General features: G+C 38.6%; 1 long non-coding RNA gene across 1 annotated transcript; it reads left to right on the plus strand.

Moving 5' to 3' along the window:
• Positions 1-14,214: 14,214 nt before the first annotated feature.
• Positions 14,215-16,175, plus strand: LOC116420415. Its single transcript, XR_004230738.1, has 3 exons — positions 14,215-14,513; positions 15,697-15,740; positions 16,039-16,175. It is a non-coding gene; the product is annotated as an uncharacterized LOC116420415 (long non-coding RNA).
• Positions 16,176-19,611: the final 3,436 nt, after the last annotated feature.

Genomic DNA, 19,611 nt, shown 5'->3' on the forward strand with positions numbered 1-19,611 from the left:
GTGGTATCCTTAGAAGGTACAGGTATAGTTTGACTTTAATATGATAACATAAAAAAGAAACTACAGGTAGAAAAGGGATTGTACTGGAATAAGAGGAATGGACAGGTAAAATGGCCAAATTACATCACTTCAAGAGGCAAAAACGACCTATTATAGTTGATGGAAAGAAGAGAGGGAGATAAGCTCTGTGTAACCTTACTCTCATTGAATTTGGCTCATAAAGAGAATATCAGCAATACTTAGTTTAACATAAAAGCTTGTCTCACCCTATAGGGAAGTAGGAGGAGAAAGGGAAAAGAAAAGGGGCAGGTAATAAAAGGGAAAATAGAAGTAGAAGGGGAAAGGGATAAGAAAGGGGCAAAGGCTGCAAAAGGTGATTGCAAATTGAGGGAGGAAATCGTCAGAAACCAAACATATTGTTGGGGAAAGAGAAAATTATAATTTGGAGAAAATAAGATGGTGGGAAATGCAGTCAATAATTTTATCTGTGAATGTGAATGGGATGAACTTTCCCATAAAACAGAAGCAGATAGCAAACTGATTTTTTAGCAGATGAGTTTTCTCTGTCACAAAGCAAGACCACACACAAATGATATTTGGTCAGCAGCTCCATCTTACAATGAAGAATATGATACCTTTAAGGCCTTTCATGTCTGTGACCTATTTATTCTCCTACACCTCCTGGTTGTATGGCAACTTCAGCTTTTGACAATCCACTCCCACTAGCACTACCAATTTTTCTGACAAGCACACGGGCTCACAAGCTTCACAACACTAGTAGTTTAGTTGAACAATGAAAGAATGAATGAATGAAAAGAATTGGTTAAGTGTTTACTATGTGCCAAAAACCATGATTACAGGGGACTTACACATAAAAAAAGTCTGTTCTCAGGAACTAAATCCTCCACTCTAATTGTGGAGGAAAATGTCCATGGGAAGGGTCACTTTCAGGGTGGCTGGATAGGCCAGAGAAGCTATGATTGCCTATGGTAAGGGAAATGACTAGGGCTAGGACTCCATAGAGTACATCAGGGAGCCTGGCTTGCAGAGTTGGGAGTCTGGAGAAAAATTCCCCTATCACACCATAGAGATGGACTTTTCCTTTCAAATAGGCATAAAGGTCATAATGGAACAAGAATTCATGGCTTCCTGCACCAGAGCTGGGGCATGGGAGCACTGGCAGAAAAGTTGAGGGATGGCACTCTGCTGGGTATAAATTCACATACCATTTATATAAATGCACAATTACTAGCAGTGAGCAAATTCCTTCCTCCTCCCTCACACTCACTGCCTTTATCCTGGATACTGTTCGTGACTTACACCAATGGTGTAGGTAGGGTCCGGAAGGTGAGGACTCTGTGTTGCTTCTCAACTCTGGCCCTTCCATCTGCTGGCTGCATCAGTGGAGTGGAGCTTCCCTTCTGCAATACCACAAAATCAAAACAATGAAAAAATATCTACATCTATATAAAAGAAAGTTCTAAATCATTAATTTTTAAAGAAATTCTCTCATCTTTCAGAAATAACAAATGGCATAGTGGATTAAAGAAAATAAGCAACTAATGAATTGATGGAGTTGTCTGCTAGTCCTGCCATTTTGGTGAAGAGTGTGGAACTATGGCCAGAAGGCTATAAAACTGTGTAAATTCTTTGACCCAGCAATGTCACTAACAGGTAATATATATATTCAAAGATATCAATGGAAAAGGAAAAGGAGTCTTATATATATATAATATTTGTAACAGTTCTTTTGTGGTGAGAAAAAGTTGGGAAGTGAAGAGATGCTCTTCAAGTGGGCAATGGCTGAACAAGTTGTAACATATGATTCTGACAGAGTTTATTGTGCTATGGAAAATTGCAGGAAAAGCTGAGAAGATATATATGAAAGTGAGGTGACGAGAAACAAGAGATCATTGTAAATAGAAACAGCAGTATTATAAGAAGGATTAACTGTGAAAACATGGCTACCTTAATCAATATAATAATCTGAGATAGTTCCACAGAACTCATGATGGAAAAATGCTGTCCTCTAGAACGAGCACTGAAGTATATAATTTTTCTCAACCTACAGAGCTGGGACGGATTTCAGAACCAATGAATATCATTGCTGGAAGATTATTTGCCTAAATTCACTTATTTTATGCTAAAGATATTCCCAGTAAGGAACTGGAACTGAGATCTTCTATTGTTAAAATTGCTAGACAAATTTCATCTTTCAAAGCTAACTAAGGCCAAAGCTAACTGATCACCACCTGACCTCTGGCAGAATCTTATGTTTGTAGGGAGCAAAAATAGATCTTCAATAAAACATGAATTAAAAATGAAATGAAATCTTCCTTTGTCAGTTAACACAAATGAGTTTATATAATAACTCTGGCAGAGCTTACCCCCTGCTACTGTATGAATGATTGCGGCTAGCTGGTTTGGCTCAATCCTGCAAATTATTGTTGAGCCATTTAATGAATGTAAATGTGAAAGCATAAACAACATTTGAAGCCCCTGTATCAAAAAGCCCAGTCAGTTGACACCAGGATGCTTTCCCTGACTTGTTGAAAGGGCAGGGATTCTAAATGAGGGTCTCATACCTTTTCCAATAGAAATCAAGATTAAGTTAGCCAACCCACCATTGGTGAAATATAACCTCTGTAAAGGCAGATTTTAATATCCAGCACAGAAGCAGCAGCTGTTTTCAATCATTCGTTTCCATAGTTACTGGTTGTTGTCATGGTTACCTCTTTATCAGGCATCCGATTTGATCCCTCAGTGGGAGGAATGGGGAGCCTTTTTCAGGGCTTTGTCCTTGACTGGCAGGGGAAGCAAGTCTAAGTCACCAGAGTCTACAAAGTATCAGGGCATCTCCACATGTATACATACAGACACTTTGTGTATTGTTCATATTGACAGAGAATAAAGATATATCTAGAGATGCAGAGATAGAGAAAGATACAGCCTGAGCCAGAGGAAGAGAAATATAGATGCAGACAGCAGAACAGTCTGCATAAAGAAAAACCAGAAATCAAGCAGCTGTTGCTATGAGATATATATCAGCAAAGGGAACAAACATCATACCAGCCATTCTGGTGAATTCACTGATCTCCTTGAATCCAGGAGGGAAGAAACTGAGTCACAACAAGTTGTTGACAGAATTGCACAAGTACTAACTCTTAGAACCAGTATTTGAACTCAGGACTTCTGACTCCATGGTAGCTGAAATTCTTTCCAAAATAGCATTTAACAAAAGCCATGGTTTCCCCATGTGAGGGATAGAATTTCTATCCAAAATGACTACTCAGAGACTTCTCAAAGTAAAAAGCAGAAAAGTTGTTGTTTTTAATAGATTCTCATGAGAATGAGCAATTCCACCGTGAGGAGGGAAAGAGAGAAAGCTCACGGTAGAAGGGCTAAAGAATTAGGAAAGATATGTAGTTTTTATAGGTTTGGTTACAAAGGATTACATCATAGATTGGGGAGCATTAAGAAATCGGTGCCCTCTCCCTTAATTGAATTTTAGACATTGGTGCCAAAAACAGATTAGAACAGAATGCTTTCAGATTCCCTGGTTCCCAGAGGAACCATACATCAGACCTTCAAATTCAGATTTCCTTGGTAATTTAACTAATAGTCTAAATACTGATAACATGGAACAGTGACAAATGTCATCATTTTAGGTTAAGTAAATATATCTAAAGTTTCAGTAAATTATTGGCTAATACTCAACATACTTATGCAGGTCACAGAAACATAGAAATAATGAAAAATAAAATACAGAAAAGGAATTTAAACATTCCTGGAAGTTCTTCACTTTATCTTCATTCTACACACCCAGGAGGTGTCCGAATTTGGCTTTTCATTGTCCACAAAGTAAAGATAAAGGACTTTAACCTTTCATGTGACCAATCATGACACAGGACGGTCTTTGTTTTTATCTGGTGAAAAATGCAAAGTGCAAAGGATTTGTACTTGATCACAGTCCTGGCATATACACAGCAGGAACTTGATAAATGCTTTTTGGATTGTCTGGGTCCATAAAAGTTAAGACATCACTTCTTGCTCCTCCAGTGGTCTTCTCTTTCCCCAGGATTCGTTTTTGGTTCAAAAGAATCCATCTGTCTCCTTCTTTTGGAAACCTTCCACTGTATTACTCTCCTGAGACCTCTACGTTGGCATGATGATTCTTGGGAGTTGCTCTTTGATGAGATTCTAGCCCTAGAAGTCAGTATAGACATGTTTTCCTCGCTGAACATTTCCTGTCTTCTATTGAATGCTGTGTTTACACCTCATAGTTTCTATGCAACTCTAGGCTTTTCATCAGGAATATTTTGGAAGTCCTTTATTTCTATATAAATCCACAATTTCCCTTGGGAGATTATACTATTTGGCTGGCTAAGTTATTTTGATTGTAAGTTGTAATATTCTTTGGATTCTATAATATTATATTTCAAAATAATTTTGTATTTCAAAATTTAGACTTGTTTAGGAAAAGGGTGAAAATCCCTATATTCCTAACTGTGGTATTTGAATGCTTTCTTTTTAGCCTGCTGGCATCAGGAACATTTTAATCATCTGTTAATTTGGGATTTTGGATGTAATGATGCTGGGGGATTTCATTTTGGGGGATCCCTTTTCTGGGGATGAGCTATAGATTCTTTCCCTTTGCATATATATTACATTATAATTTCTTTCTTTTAAACAAATAATTTTTTTGAGTGTAACATCCATCACCATACTTATCCTATCTATCCCAACCCTTATCTCTCTCAGACAGCCATGTGATATGATGAATAGTATTTATTAAAGAGTAAAAATAAATCAGCACAATTCATTATAAAACTGAAAAGTGTAGGAGGGAGACACTACATGTATCTTTCTAGCAGCAGAAGAGTTGAGACCCCAATGTGGCTCCTGGAACTCCATATCCTAGTGTCCTTGTCAATGAAGCATACTCTCCATCTAAGCAAAACCTCTCTTTCAAGTCTCTTATGTATGTTCTCTACTTAACTGCCTCCATCTAGCTAACCATGAAGAAGGGCTCTGTCTAGAGAAGCTGGGTCACCATATCATTGTTGTGTTTTCATGCTGTGGTACCTCAGAATAAACCTGTTGTTATTAACTATCCATTGATTACCCAGTAGCTCATTCCATCCCAACAATGACTGAATTAAAGAGAAAAGACAGATGGAAGCCCCCAACAGGTAGGGCTCTCCAGGAACCCCAAAGGGGTCTCTTTCAAACATTTCCTCTCCAGCTGTCATCTTCTCATCTGGACAATTGTGTGGGAACTGAGATAAACTCTAAGAGGAATCTCACTCATTGCTGACTCCTCCTGTCTGAAATCATTGTCTTTACTTCCCCTATTGTCCCTCCCTTCTCAGCCCCCTGCAGCCTGGGTTCTGACCTCACTTCTCAACATAAAGTGCCCCCTCCCAAATATCTCATGACCATTCAATTGACAGCAGCCATTGGCCTTGTCTCCAGCTTCATGCTTATGGAAATCTGCCTGGGACAGGTGTCTGCTGACCAGAGCACACTGTTCCCCAGCACTCTCCACTCTGGGTTTACCTGACTCCGTGTTCTTGGGGAGGTCTTCCTGCCTCTCCTTCCCAATCTCCTTTGGGGGCTCATCAGGCCCCTCACCCACACACCCCCTCCTGACCTCTCAGCTCTCTCTATTCTCTCCTGGTGGCCTCAATAGCTCCAGTGCGTCCAAAAATCACACAGATGCAAATGTGGAGGGAGCCATATGCTAAAAGATCCCATAAAAATTCAGGTGCAATTGTAGTGGGAGCCAGATCCAAAAACACCCCATGATCATTGTTAGAAACAAGTTGAGTCTGAAAATGAGGTAACAAAGAACTTTTACTGAAAAAGTTCAGAAGAATTGGTAGTTTCTGGACAGAATTGTAATGGGAAGAGGGAGCACTAGGTACAGAAGTAGACAAGCTTTATGCTGTTAGTTCTTCACAATTCCCTCCCTTCAGGGAATAAATGTTCCCCCTAGAGTGGCATCATTTCTCAGTTTCAACTCCTAAACATGTTCTCCCTCCCACTTCATACATCCTCTGTTCCGTTAATGAAGTTGTAATTCCATGCTGGGTGTGTCAACTTATATGCATGAAGCTGATTAAGCAAGCCCAATAAAGAAAAGATTTTTTCTCTTTTTTTAATCCTTGACCATGGTCACTTTAAAGTGGTTTCTAGTCTAGACAACTTTATTAAAATTTGGAGCCAAGTCTCTTCTAAAATCTCATTGGTCAGAAAAACAGATCATCTTATTACCTCAACACTTACAACATTCTAAGGAAACTTACCTCTTCAAGGGTTTTGTGTGTGGGGGGGGGGGGGGGGTTGTTTTTGTTTTTGAGGATTCTAAACTTAACCATTAGGTAGAAATTCAACTTTTGGTTGTCTCTCACAATCTCTCCCTTTATTTCTAGTAAGGATTATGTTTCCACACATTTTTTCCCAATGCCTTCCTCAAATTTCCATAACATTAGTTTGCCCTCCTCTTCAAACAGAGATAAATTAGTTTGTTAGTTCTTTTCAGCATAGTCCCAACAGACCCCTCACTTGAACCAATCCCAATTTTTGTAGTGAGTCTTGTAGCATTCTAATTGTCAATGGAAGGGAAGAAAAACATGGAAAAGTATTAGACCCCTAATTGTATTATTAATAATTAGACCCCTCTTTGTTTCCACAGGAACCTACAAACCATGACTAACAATGAATGTTAAAAGCGGAATCCCAAGTTTGGATTGGAACATGAGAAAGTTTCCTGATATTCCATTTTGTACCCTTGACTGCTTTTCTGCTGTTATCAATTTTCATGCAACCATTTGATAAATTTAGCTTCTTACATACCCCACCTTCTTCAGCTATCACTTGTTAATCTGGAAGTACCCTATGTGGGAGTACCCCTTCCCTAGTCTGAGTAGCTTTACTAGCCAATACATCTAAGGCCCTTGTCTTCTGATTTGTGATGTTTTCTACAGCAGCTTGAAGTCTAATCAACCTATGAAGGTTCTATAATGTCCCATCCTGTCCCCAACTCCCATCCTGAGCCCAAGGGACTGGTCTATAATTTTGCACAAACCTTTCTGGGTACTGAATATTGCCCCCACTTATTCGCACTGAATATGCCCCTAGTTTTGGTCAAAGATTGTAATGGGCTGAGGTTTGAGTTGATGCACTGAGGTCCCAAGTATGTGAGGCTAAATAGTAATTGGGCTATACTCTATTAATATACATGATTGGATAAAGAATGGTCCCTGCCTACTCTCTGTGCAAGTCCTAATGTGTTGTATAGGAAATGACGATTATGGTGGGTGGAGGCAGAGAGAGACAGGAAGAGAAGCTGGGGGAGATTGGGCCTGGGGTTCGAGACTCCTAGCTGCTGGTCGTGTGGCTGCTGGTCTAGCTAGCTTCTTGACTCAGCTGCACACATTGCTATCGCCGAATCTCTTCCACCTCCGATTCTTCACTGAGAATAAAGACTGACGATTTTCCCTAACCTGACTTCCTGACTCCTGCTGATTTAAAAATACACAATCTTCACAAAGGATGTGTCAACAGCCTTTTTCTTTATGTCTAAATCATCAAACCAGCATAATCCCAGATGATCTCCCTCCTCATCAGGTAGGAAGAATTTAAGTCTAACCATCCAATGTAACAATTGTCTATCCAATTGACAGGCAAGTGAGTATAAGCCATTAGCCCACAAATCCAATAAGGGCCCATTAATGCTGGCTGGCAAATATTGTAAAATGTTCCTCCCAACTGTGTGTCTTGGAGTCCTAAGGACCCATCTTCAATAGTATAAGTTCCATTCTGCAGTATTTTCACTGCCATAACTGCTGTTCACTCTTCCAGTCACAACTTTGTACAATAGGACTTGATGTCATATTTCCCTACTCCAATATTCCTGAAAATACTTTCCTCCCAGTGAGTTGTTCTTCCAACTCCATTCTATAACTGAATACGGGCTAGTATTCACCCTGTCCTTTTTACTTTGTTCACAACAACTTATCAAACAAATCAAATCTCCTGACAATAGAGTGCTGAATAATTCCTCAGAGGTACTGCATGAACTACTGAGAAGTATTCCCCCAAAACCTGCTCCCTTTATTATCAGGACCCAGGTGCCACCACTTGCAATCAGACATGAGTCTGACTGCAGTGTCTTCTATCTCTACTGTGTTTTTGAGGGCCACGCTTAAGTGTAAAACCCAGAAAGCCTATAAAGGTTCAAGGAACTGAATCTTGAAAAAGCAGCTCAGTTCTCTAAACCCCCCACACCCCAACCCACCACAGATGTGAATCCCAGCACACTAGAGAAAATAAAGGAACGTTTTGGTAATCTTTATCTAACTCTTTAAGCAGAGCTGATAAACTCCAAGAAAGATCAACATAACCCAGAGAAGTCAGTGATATCTGCCTGCAGATCATAAAACAAATTTACTGATGCAGATGTTGCTTTTGAAAGAATGTACGCTTTTAGTTTATAACCTTGGTGTACTTATAAAACTTTTATATATTCTGTATTGGGAATGGAACAGAGAGAGCAGTTCAGGGATGTTTCCTACAACTGCTTCTTTGTCTCCCTCGTATCATTATCATCTCTCACATGACATGATGTAAGGGGTTGCCAATCCTCAGGTGTCTTTGGACAACTGCACGGAACACAATTCAGGTAAACTGAGGGTGTTGTTGTAAGGGTTGAACAAGATGACATTGAGAGGAAGGAGCTCCACCCCTGTGGACAACAAGATGGTGTTGAGCAGAAGGAGCCTCACCCTTGTTGAGTAAGTGGCATGTCTGAAATGGGCATGATGGGCGTAGCAGTCCCTGGTAGTTTAGTATGATTGGCTTAGAGAGCTTTTGCTATGCTGATGTAACTAAAGCTTTAAGACTGCTGATAGAAGCTGGAATAAACAGTTTGCATCACCTCTGCTCCCTATCTCATCATTATTCCCGATCTCCGTATTATCAGGCCTTGAGTTTCTGCTAGTCAGAATAGGCTTCACTTATCAGTAAGCAAGGGCCTTAGGGGCTCCTAACAAATGGCACCCAGAATGTGGCCAAGGACAAATTGTATTACAATGGAGGGAGGTCATTGTAGGGTCAAAGGAGTAGAGATCCTTAGTAAGGATAATGATGTTACCTACATTCTTCAGAGGAGCTCTGTGGTGGGGGCCAGGGAATCCTATGTGGGAAGACTTGCACATCAGCCTCTGGGAGACGGATTAGAATACTTCAAAATCATGATAAGGAATACTTCATCATTGTAAGTAACCTGTTGGCTTTAGCAGTGAGGCAAAAGTTTTGCCATAGGACACACATCTCTAAGGGGAGGTGGAAAAGGGAATATGCACGAATTATTCACAAGAAGGCTAAGGATTTAGGGCTATTATACATTTGAGGGTCATTCTGGAATTTATGGAAAAGTAAGATATGTCTTGGGCAGCTCACAGCTCCCCATGACATTACATTCTTGGAAGGTAGTGGGAGAACAGTTGACCCATTATGATTTGGAAAAGTCAGGAGAATTATCCACTATCATCTTCTTTTTTATACAATTTAATTAAAGAGATATTTCAGACAGAAGAAAGAGGTTGTTCCAGGCAAAAGAGACAATTTACAACTGGTACTCAAACTAGACACCCGAGTGCTTTTAGTTCTAGGGAGATGAGTTCAGAGACATTACATCCTTGGAGTACAAGAGGTTTGGATATAACCCTCTCAGTAGAAGAAGGAGAATGGAAAGAAAAGGATAAAGAAATTCAAATGAAAACTGAAATAGAGGTGTTGAGGATGAGACTAACAATTGAGAGTAGAAATAGAACTATGGAGAGAGAGAGAGAGCTCTTCAGGAGGACTTTAAGGTTCAGGATTTGCATAAATGCAAGTCTGAGACTATTGGTGATAAGCCCTCAAAGGACAAGCTAAAAATAGGTTTGGGCCAGGAGAAAGTTACTAACAAATCAGTGTAAACAAAGGACCTTTGTAAATGTGTAGAAAGTGAGACATCTAGTGACTGGGAAAAAGGTGAGTTTTTGCAATACAGAAATCTAATAACTTTATAGAATGGGAAAGAAGCTTATAGAATAATAAAGCAAGCAGGATTGGAAATTGGTTTAAATAAGTGGGAGTAGTAGGTAATCATTTGGCTTCCTATGATAAGGAAATGTTGGGAGCCATCCCAGAACAGCATCATTTCATTTATCAAGTGATCAGAAGCACTTTAAAGGTGCAAGCTGCAATCCATTAAAAGTAGATAATGAAATGCAAACAGAGGGTCCTAAAACAAAGTGATGTGGGAAAGATTCCTATCTTTGATTCCCAAACCCAAATCTAGACCTCAACAAAAGGAGGGTCATAAAACAGATGAGGGTCTTACCCGGCACTCACCAGAACCAGCCCTGCTAAAATGGAGCCAGTGGAAGTTAGCTGTGGGAAAGAATCAGGAAGTAAACAAGAAGATGAAGGAGGTGGATGAAGGAAGAGGTAGTGAGAAAGAAGCAGGAAGTGGATATGTTGGAACAGGAGGGGCAGGGGATTAGTTGAGGAATGAGAAAGTAAACAGTGACATATGACCTTGAGGAAGAGGGAGGAGAAAGAGGACAGAGGGAAGGTCACCTCCATCTCCAAGGCATGGCCTTCTCTCTCATCCCCCGCCTTCCCTGAGGAGATATGTCTCCCGTCGGCTCCCTCTGTGCCCCTTTGTGAAGGCTTTGGGGATTCCCAGACAAGTTTAGGAAGAATGAGGAATCTTTTGTGGATTTTTGTGCTAGAGTATAGGAAATAGTAACTAGAATTATGGGGAATGTAGAAAGGTCAATGGTGGTGATAAAAGACATCCTTAGAGAGCTATGACAGAATTGAAAAAAGGAAGCAGGTATTTATGAGATGTTACAAAGATGTGAAGAGGTTGGGAGTGTTGTTTATGTGGCACAAGTAAAAGCAGAAGTTTATCAGAAGGCAAGAGGTAATAAGAATGCTAAGGGTGCTTTAATTGTGGAAAATTAGGTCATTTTCAAAGGGATTGTAGAGTAAAAGGATTCTCATATAAAGATAGAAAAGGTAAGGAGTCACAAGGAGTGGTGCTAGACCACAGACTCATGTCCAAAATGTAAAAGATGAGGATATTGGGCCTCAGGGTGTCGGAGTCAAACATGTATTTATACATGCTGGTGGCTGACCCTCCAGCCCCAGGACAAAGGAGTGGAATGGAATTTCACAAGACATCCACTCAAAGTTGGGAGGATCATGCCAAGGAAGCAACAGTGGGTCTAAGGCAGCAATATCAGAACTTAACAGCTCTCAGACCTTCCAAATGTTAGAACTGCATGATGCAGCTTTGACTACTACCATGGTGCCTTTACAATATCAACTTCATATACCTGATGACAGCATAGGGCTATTGATTACTACTCCTGAGAATGAAGATTCAGGTCTTATTCCTTTTACACGTTTATTTCCTTCTAAACAAGAAGTTTTATTCATACCTGTCATTAATCCTAATGGTGGAGATATTAATGTAGAAAAAGGCCAAAAGGTTGCTGTCCTGCTCATATTGTGACAGAAGGAATTAATTTATATAAGGAAGGAAAGGGTCACCATGTATATTGGACTCAACAAGTTAGGGGAGTCGATTACATCTCACAATCAGGATAGAAGGGAAACCATACACAGGACTAGTAAACACTGGTGCTGACTGTACTGTGTTTCCATTCGTTTTTGGCAAGATTCTTGACCTTTAGGTGAGCCTCTAGATGTTTATGGTATGGGTGGAGTACAACCAGCAATTGAATCTTTGAGGCCACTGAGGTGGTCTTTGAAGGACATGCTGGTGAGATATGGCCTCATGTGGTGAGGGATTTACCTATAATCTTATGGGGTAGAGATCTTTTGTCACAACTTAACATGACGCTCACCATGACTTCAAATTTTTAGTGGCGCCTCCTGGTGAGGCCGTTATAGAAACTCTACAAATACAGTGGATCTCTTCAGATCCCACTGGATTGACCAGTGCGACCTTACAAAAGACAAATTGATGGCCTTACATGACATAGTTCAGGAACAACTACAATTTGGACACATTGAAGACTCATTTAGTGCTTGGAATTCTCCAGTATTTGTTATAAAGAAAAATCAGGAAAATGGAGAATGCTTACAGATTTCAGAGCAGTAAATGATCACTCTGGGTGCTCTTCAAAGAGGCTTCCATTACTTAATATGATACCAAAAGATTATAAATTGTGGGTTATTGACATCAAAGATTGTTTTTACAGTATTCCCATTAATGTAAAAGATAGACATAGATTGCATTTTCTGTGCCTTCCATCAATTTGACAGAACCTTCACACAGATATCAGTGGAAAGTGTTATCTCAGGGGATGAAAAATAGTCCCACCTTATGTCAGTGGTATGTAGATAAGGTTATTCAACCAGTTAGGCAGAAATTTCCAGAAGCAATCATCATACATTACACGGATGATATATTAGCTGTACATTTGGACCCTGATATATTGGGAAATATGTTGGAAGAGTCAGTTAAAGAGCTTAGAAAAAGTGGATTAGTTATTGCAGAGGAAAAGATATAAAGAAATAGTCCTATAAATTATTTAGGTTATCAGATATATGACACGTGTATAAATGTGAGAGCACCAAAATTTGATTTGACGAAAGTGACTACTTTGAATTACTTTCACAAATTGATAGGAGAAATTCAATGGATCAGGGATAGATTGGTATAACCACAAATCAGATGGCACCTCTTTATGATATTCTGAGAGGTTCATCTGAGTTACATTCCCTACAAAATGGACTCCAGATGGAGTGAAATGTATTCAATTAATTGAAAATTTATTACAAAGTCAAATGACAGAAAGAATTCAGGAACAGTGAAGTTTCTATACTTTTACTATAAGATTACCAATAGGTGTTATACATCAAGAAGAAATTGTGTTGGAATGGGTGCATTTACCTCAAGTTAAGAATAGAGCTTGTCAAACTTATGCAGTGGCCAATACTATTCATAAGGCTATTGGGAGAGCTCGTGCTTTAATAGGAAGAGATCTTGATACCGTTCATATACAATAGACCTCCCAACAAATAGAACAATGTATACATGAGCTGGTTGAATGAGTCAAAATTTCAAACATGGCACTACGCTTCCACTTGCAAGGTGTATAATATGTGTCCATGGACAGAAAAAGCTTCTGCTACCCCTTTATTGGCAATTAGCATCTTTACTGATGCCACCAAAGATAAGAAAGCTGCTTTATACATTCCTGCATTGAAATGATTAAATAAATTCCAAATGACATTTGCATCCATCCAACAAAATGAGGTTTTGCAGTGATCAAAGACTTGTGTTTTGATCATTATAATAATTTATTACTAATAGTTCTACAAGGGATTGATTCTATGTGCCCAAAAAGGATGTAAAACTCAACTGACCCTTGAAATGAATCTCAGTTTTTGTGCATGTCAGATTGCATAGCGATTTGTCTGGTCCCCTTGCTGAAAGGCAATGATATTGTCGATAAATCTCTTACAACTTTTTTTGATACATCGCCTCAAGATGGCCATAATAAATTCCATTTTTGGCTGGGTCTTTAAAACACATTTATGGTATGGAGACAAGGCTAAGGATAGAGTGAAAGATTTGTAAGTACCTTTTATCCTCCTCCGTCAAATAAAGCCAAGAACCAAAAGGTGATGGTCCTAATGATATCTACAAATGAATTCACCATTTTCCCATTTTGAGAGGCAGAAGTATATTCATGATGTGGGATACTTTTCAGGATTTTTATTGGGCATAGGATTGTTTCATATTTTTTTCCTTTTTCTTTTTATTTCCCTTTTTAAAATACAATTTTTTTAAAAAATGAAGTATAATTCATTCATTTTATTGTATGATGGTGTCCCTGACAACCATAAGGAATAAATTTTTAAAACAATGTGAGTCTAAAAAGATAGAAAATATCTTCAAAATTAAATTTAAAAATGTTCAAATAAGACAATGACAGCAGAAATGTTGGTTTCCGTGCTATAATTAGTTCAGAAATGCTGACTATATTGAAATTAGTAAGTTGAAGATAATATTTGCATGAACAAAGAAGAAACTTTTTTTGGATGAGAGGATAAGAACAGAGTCATATTAAAAATTACTAGTTAATAATTTATTAATAAAAGAAACCAAGAACAATAGAAAAGGGCGGGAGAGATCTGCAAACTCCTTTGATCCAGGAAATATTAGATAAGCTGTTTAGGGTCCTTGCACTTACTCTGTTAATAGATTTGTTTCCCCTGCACCAAATTCTACTTGAAATAGGGAAAAGACTGGGAAATGGATGAAAAAAGAGCAAAAACTGGAAACAGCTCAGGCACTCAGCAAAAATATGTTTCCTGAGAATAGATTCTATAATGTGACCAAATTGCAAACTCACTTTCTACCTCCACCTGCCTTTCAAACATTCAGAACTGCATGTGAAGAAGACATCTTGAGCCTAGTATGTGTAAGATTCTTTTCTTATCTTCCTTATTTCTCACAAGGATATCCACCATCTTTCCAGTCCTACAAGTCTTTCTGAACTTCTCAATGTCTCTTACCTTCCCTATCCAAATTGTTGTCCCAGCTTGTTGATTTTACCTTCTTAACCCCTCTCAAACATTCCCTTTCTCTCCCCCTTGCATAGGCCCTGGTTATAATTTCACATGTAGATTATAGGAATATCCTGACTTAAGTTTTTCCCAGTCCACTCTAGTAACCTTTCAATTACAGCAGTGATTTTCCTAAAACACCATTTCAATGATGTCGTTCTCTGTTCCTTAGCTCCCCCACCCCCCACCCCATATCAATAAAACCCAGTGGCAAGACCAACTATAAAATGCTTGGAACTGGTTTCAAAACCCATCATAACCTACCCCTCTTCTGCCTTTCCATATGCTTCTTACCTTACCTTCTATAATACAGTAACACTGGCCTCCTGGCCATTCTCTGAACAAGACTCCTTTTCTCTGGCCATTCTCTGATTTTTATCCATCTCTGCAATGCCCTCCTTACTCATTTCTAGCCACTGATTCTGTTCCTTTAAGTCTGAACTAAAATCCTGCTTTCTCAGGAACCTTCCCTAGCCCCTCATAATTCCATTTTCTTTTGTGAACTTTTCCCATTTATCCAGTATAAAGCTTCTTTTAACTTGTTTGCGTGTTATCTTGATATAAGCTTGTCAGCTTCTTGAGTATAGATAGGGAACATCTTTTTGCCTCTTGTTGCATCTCCTGTGCTTATCTCAAATCCACTGGAAATTCTGATCTGTAATTTATTGAAGTAAACTCTGGGATCTGTTAGATGATGTCATGAACAGTCTGACACAACTGAAAAATGACTGGACAAGAACACCTTTGGATAGCGAGGTGACTTAGTACAGAATGGCCTGGATTCAGAAAATCTTATCTTCCTGAGTTCAAATCTGACCCCAGAAATTTACTCATGGTTTAATGCTGAGGGAGTCACTTCCCCCTGTTTGTCTTAGTGTCCTCCCATGTAGAATGAGTGGGAGAAGGAATGGCAAAGCACTCCAATATCTTTGCCAAGAAAACCTCACATGAAGGTCACAAAGAGTTGTATACACCTAAAAAACAAAAGCCTCGGTGAATTCACTGACTCTTGTATTTGGTTTTTCTTTTCAGGGTAGTGGGCCTTCTGAAGAACTGAAGCCATCATGCCTTGAGAGGTTAGTTAGTGTTTCTGACCAAAGTACATGCATTTATTTTAAAAGTACAAATACACTAAGGGTGTTGTCCATCTAACTGCTGTCTTTATATCTCTGTCTTCTGCTCTTTCTCCTTCTATATCTTTGTGAAAGATACAAGGTATGAAGTGAGGCAAGTTAGTACTGAGTTGTGTATGGAATTATGAATATTGTTTGCATCTATTTTCATATCAACTTTACTGACACTCACCAAGGAAGCTGGTTTTCTGAAAACTTTCACTTGTTTTAAGTATAAACATGGATTTTAAATTTTCTTTAGGAACGAACATATGGACAGTGATGATGGACAGATGGAGCATGAATCTATCAATCCACTTCATTCAGAAGAAAATTCAGATGTTCTTGTGACAAAAAGCGTCTCAGAAGGTATATTGTATCATAATGCTTTACATATTTGAAAGTTAAAACTCCTAGTTTTGGGTCAAAAGGGTTTCAAGACTTTTGAAGGTGTCAGTCATATTACAGAATTCCACATAACCCTGTGGGTCAAGCTACTGTGGAAAGGATTAAGCAGTCTTTGAAAACTTACATGCAAAACAAAAAGGAGAGTTCTCCTGATAATAAATTACAAAGAACAATTTTATACTCTGAATTACTTGAAACTTGATAATAAAGGGCTATCTTCAGCCATGAAAATTAAAATTGAAACAAAAGACTGAAAAAATAAGATCATGAAACAACTTATTAATCATGATGATAAACTGGAAACTATAATGGACCCTCAAAAGGTCATGTGGCAGGACAAGAATAAAGAATGGCATGGTCAGACACTGTACTAACCTGGATAAAGGGTTATGTGTGTATACACAGGTATGGATGAGCATTAGATGTCAATAAGGAAAATCAAGATCATGGATGCTGGAAAAGATTTCACAGGGCCCTCAACAGAAGACAAAGATTTCTCAAAAAGCTGCAGCTCTTCAATACCATAGCAACAAAGATAGTTTTCAATGCGCATGAACAAGAGGTTTTTTCATCTTTGGACTTAGAGACTTGAAGGGATAGATATCCCCCTTAGCTATACCGGCCGAATGCGACACTATTCATCATGGTTGATAGGTTTAAAACACAATCTGTTTATCATAAGTATCCGGGGGTTTTGATGCTTCAAGATTGTGATACACATCATTGTCATCATGTTATGCTTAAAGACAAGGAATGCACTGAAACACTTGTATCCTGTCATAATACCACACTTGATCTACCTGATTCCCATATAAGTGCTGTTTCCCAATGTCACCAATAAGGATGTAGCAATGAAGGATTTAGATAAATTGATTCTAGCGATAGGGAGACAGACAGTGCAACTGATTCCTATGAATATGAAAAATGGTGATTATACTAATAACATTTCTCTACAGCACAGATATGTTCAGTGAAAGATCATGTGTTTTAGTGGATCACATTGAGGAACCAATCACAATTAATTGTGTATAAGACTGGAATATTCAGTTTTACTTGTTTAGATTGTAAAGTTTGGCAATATATAGGACCTGAAATTACTGGGTAAGTTTTTATATTAACAAGGCCAAAATATGCTATGACTGTGGTAAAAGCAAAAGGATGGTTTGGACCTCCTAAGGGACGAGATATTTGATAGATTGGAAGAATACATAGATCAATTAATGAGTGGAACAAAAGATGTACTTCATGTTTGGTACTGGGAATGACATTACTCATTGAAGCCATTCTGCCATCCATAGTATTAACTATGGCTGTATCTAACACACAAAACTCAGTCAGGCAAATGCATGAAGTATATAACCTTATGAAAAAATGTGTCTAAAGGACTCAGAATACAGCTGAAAGTAGATAAGGAGATTTATGGCACTATTCATACCTTACAGGAGGCCACACAATTGTTGGGTGAGGATGTGCATATTTGGAAATACTACAAAAATTACAATGTGACTATCGTTATAATATCTTTTGTTTTACACCAAAGCAATATAATGAAACTCAAATAGGAACTGACAAGAGCTCAGTTACATCGACTCATACCAGATAATGTTACTTTGGAATTATCTAGATTGGAGCAATGGTGTCTGATATTGATTTGGAAGCTTATGGTCAAATGCCACCTGATGTGATAGCCAACAAGATCTTGAATTTCTTTCACAAAGCAGACCCTTGGGGTACTGTGAAACGTTTACTCACTCCAGGGGAGCTAGTCTTGTTGGATGGTTAGTTGTTATAGCTGCTTTTATATTAATTTTGAAATTTACTCTGACTACTCTTAGGGATTCTGTCACATTTGCCACATTGGAACTCAGACATAGCCTTCAGAAACAAAAGGAAGCATTTGTAAGGGGTTGCTAACCCTCAGGGATCTTTGGACAACTGTAGGGAACCCGATTCAGGTAAACTGAGAAACTGAGGGTGTTGATGCAAGGGTTGAACAAGATGATGCTGGGAGGAAGGAGCCCCACCCCTGTGGACAACAAGATGGTGTTGAGCAGAAGTCAACCTTGTCCAGGTTGACTACATAGCAAGTCTGAGATGGGCGTGAGATGGGTGTGACAATCCATAGTGGTTTAGTATGATTGGCTTAGAGAGCTCTTGCTATGCTCTAAGGCTTTATAGATCTATGTTCCCATTTGCCTCTATCCATGGCAGAGCTGCTGGTCACCTGTCTAGATACACCTATGCTCTATCTGGTTATGAGTGTGAACAAAACATTTTGAGCCATTCTAGTGTTGCTGAATGTAATATGCAATGCAAAGAATCCTCCAAAGTGTCCTCCACTCAGATTATATAACAGCAGCCTTCACTTCCTTTCCTGGCCATTAGCTAAAGCTCCTCCCATGATCTTCACTCTCCTTAAACCGTATCCAGTCTGTTGCCATGTTTTGTCATAACTCTCTCTTCGGACTGACTTGTATCCACTGCCTTTCCACTCACAAAATCTCATCATTTCTCACTTGGACTATTTGTATAGTCTCTTCATTAGATTTTTCATATCAGGCTTTTCCTCTCTGATCCACTGTTCAGTCAGCAGCCAAGAAATATTCCAAAATTCCTAGTCAATTAATGTGTTCAGTAAATACCAATAGCTCCCTGATCCATTTAAGATGCCATACAAACCCTTTGTTTGTTTCATGTGCTTTACTATGATTGCCTAATTATTTTTGCTTCACATGACTCTTTCTTAATGTCCCCAAATCCCCATAACTGGCACAACATTCTTGGCACATAGTAGGTGATCAAAACATGTTTACTAAATTGAATTGAAAGTAGCTGCATAATAAATGGTTGCTGACCAAATAATTACCTTTGAGGAACATAAGAACATAACACAGTCTTTCACTGACATCTGATGTTCAAATAGGATTACTGCAAATTATTTTAAAGTTGTAGACAAGGAAAAAATACCTCAGAAGTCCTTATTACAATACAATAATATCATCATTTTTCAGTTACTTGAAGGCTACTATTTTATGCCCATTTCCTAATATTACCTTTAGATGAATTCCAAAGTCTAATTTTATTTATTTTAACCCTGTGCAACAATTTACTCCTGGTTAAGGGAAAAGAAGGAGAGAAGTAAGTCCTGAATTTGCAAGAGGAAGTGAGTAATGAATTCCTTCTGTCTACACAGGAATTCAGGCCAAATCATGCATATCAAAATTATCTATGAAACTCTCCATGGTGGCAAAGAACATCTGATACAGGACCAGAGCTCATAACAGCAGAGACACGTTGATTTGGTTTCACCCTTCTTTTCACTTCATTGGATAAGACATTGATACTACCCATTCACAAGAGCATTATTCAAAGGAAATAAATCCAAAAACATGGGTAATGTAAGTTTTGAAAGAAATTTATGAAAATG

The sequence above is a fragment of the Sarcophilus harrisii genome, unplaced genomic scaffold, assembly GCF_902635505.1.
Source record: "Sarcophilus harrisii unplaced genomic scaffold, mSarHar1.11, whole genome shotgun sequence".
NCBI classification, from domain to species: domain Eukaryota; kingdom Metazoa; phylum Chordata; class Mammalia; order Dasyuromorphia; family Dasyuridae; genus Sarcophilus; species Sarcophilus harrisii.